General features: G+C 34.7%; 1 long non-coding RNA gene across 1 annotated transcript in view; it reads right to left on the reverse strand.

Annotated features, from left to right (window-relative positions):
- The window catches only part of LOC106725935, a 16,502-nt gene extending 14,508 nt beyond the window's left edge, over positions 1 to 1,994 (reverse strand). Inside the window, exon 1 of the long non-coding RNA XR_001361944.1 lies at positions 1,710 to 1,994. This is a non-coding gene — a long non-coding RNA (uncharacterized LOC106725935). The remainder of the gene's footprint in view (positions 1 to 1,709) is intronic.
- Between the last annotated feature and the right edge of the window lie 229 nt (positions 1,995 to 2,223).

Raw genomic sequence — 2,223 nt, forward strand, 5'->3', positions numbered from 1 at the left:
AATGATTCTCTCTCATCATTGATGTTTCTATCTCTCTCTCCCTCTCCCTTCCTCTCTAAAAAAAAAAAAAAAAAAAATGTAGCAGGGGCGGTCCTGAAGATTAAATGCATATATACATACATGTTGGTCACATGTAACAGTGCCTGGCACATGGCAAGGGCTCACCAGGCATTGGCTAGCATGAACGCTGCACTGAATCTAGCTCGTGAAAGACCATGATAAAATAATTAAGTTAACATCTGATGATTCAGGGCTATCTTTGCAGGAGACTACAGAACAGTGCATGCGCCCTGGCCGGTTTAGCTCAGTGGATAGAACATCGGCCTGCAGACTGAAGGGTCCCGGGTTCGATTCCGATCAAGGGCACATGCCCGGGTTGCAGGCTTGATCCCCAGTAGGGAGCGTGCAGGAGGCAACCAATCAATGAGTCTCTCCCATCACTGATGTTTCTATCGCTCTCTCCCTCTCCCTTCCTCTGTAAAATCAATAAAAATATATTAAAAAAACAAAATAACAGAACAATGCACGCTGTAGGAAACCAGGATTTGGAATACTGATGTGATCTCTGAAACCTGAAGTTAAAAACGGAACAATTTTAAATGATCTACGTATTCTAACGAATCTATAAAAATTAATTATGTGCATTTCTTAAATTAATTTAAGAAAAATGCAAGTCAAATTACAAGACTGATTTAGTCAAAACAAAATTAAATGGCTTCTAACAGAAAAACACACCTGAAATCTATATGTTCATGTTGACACCAATCAATTTAATAAAAAAAAAGTTTTAACATTTTAAAAATGGAATGGCTTCTTTTTCTGTCTTGCATGTTGTTATTCAATTCTGAACGGTTTCAAATGAAATATGTTTTAATGTTGAAACTTAATCACACTCTAAAAACAAGATCCTATCAAATCATGCTAAAATGCAATTAACACCTAGTTAACAAGGATTGCCTTAGCTTCCCAAGGGTGAACTCTTGACCTTCAAAGGTATAATAACAACAGAAAGTGTAGCTATCCTTTCACAAAGATATGCAAAGTTTAAGTAAACTCTAAACTTCCACAAAGTCAATTTGTAAAACGGGTTCCTCTTTTTAAAGAAACCCAAATAGCTGTAAATTTCCATTGAATTTCTGTAAGAAAGAAAACCTCTCACATTTAAATCAAAAGCTAGAGTTTAAAAAACCTTAAATCCTTACTTTGCACAAGACGCTATGCTAACAAGCACATTTGTCCCATGACATGTTTGAGCAAAACATGTTTAGATTCGCCGTGATCTGAAAACAAATTTTCTTTCTAATGGATGTGAACTTCTGAATAAAAAGTAAAATAAAGTTCTCAATCAACCAGCCCCTATCATACAGTTCACATTCTAGTATTTGTTGAATGAATGAAATCTTATTTAAAATACTTTACAGCCATAAACTTACATAAACAACAAAACATCCAAAGAAGAACTCTTAAGTACTCTGACAAACACAACTTAAACTAAGTCAAGATGAAATTAAAAATGAATTTTTAAGTTGGAAAATAATTCACTAAATCACAGAAAGGCTAAGTGTCTGGGACAAAATGAATACAAATAATAGTTTCACAAATTATTTTGCAGTTACTTTAGTTTTTTTTTTTTACAGTGGAAGCAAACACGCTACTGCAAATACACAGGAGAAATATACGTATAGCTGAACCAAAAAAAAAAAATCTACCTTCATCTAATTCCAGTTTCATCTCATTCATGTGATATACGCTCTCCTCTCTTTAAAAAGAAGCTCAAGCCAATTAAAGATAGTGGGGCCAACCTGGTGAGAAAAGCAAAAAGCAGATCTTCAGTACCATCTCCTTGGGAAACTTTCAAAGTCAAGATTGCATATTTGTCAAAAGAAAATTGTGGGGCAAAGGTAGGTGTACAGCTGTGAATACATTAAAGTTTGTTCTTGTATGAGGGTTTATTCATCATTGTGTTACTTTCCACATGAACTACTGCATATATGCAAATAAGTGTGCATTCAATCGGATACCTCAGGAAGCCAGTAATTTATTAATAAGTATTTTAATAAATATGTTCATGTTTTAGACAACCACGTCGTGAATATATGTACGTGTGTGTATGTGTATTAGACAACCACCTCTTGGAATATTCATGTTCACTTATACATATTTTGCAATGACACTCAAGTTCTGAAGACAGAGTTTCCTAAACCATCTTTATTGGACTCTTCC

The sequence above is a fragment of the Myotis brandtii genome, unplaced genomic scaffold (assembly GCF_000412655.1).
Source record: "Myotis brandtii unplaced genomic scaffold, ASM41265v1 scaffold20, whole genome shotgun sequence".
In the NCBI taxonomy this organism is placed as follows: domain Eukaryota; kingdom Metazoa; phylum Chordata; class Mammalia; order Chiroptera; family Vespertilionidae; genus Myotis; species Myotis brandtii.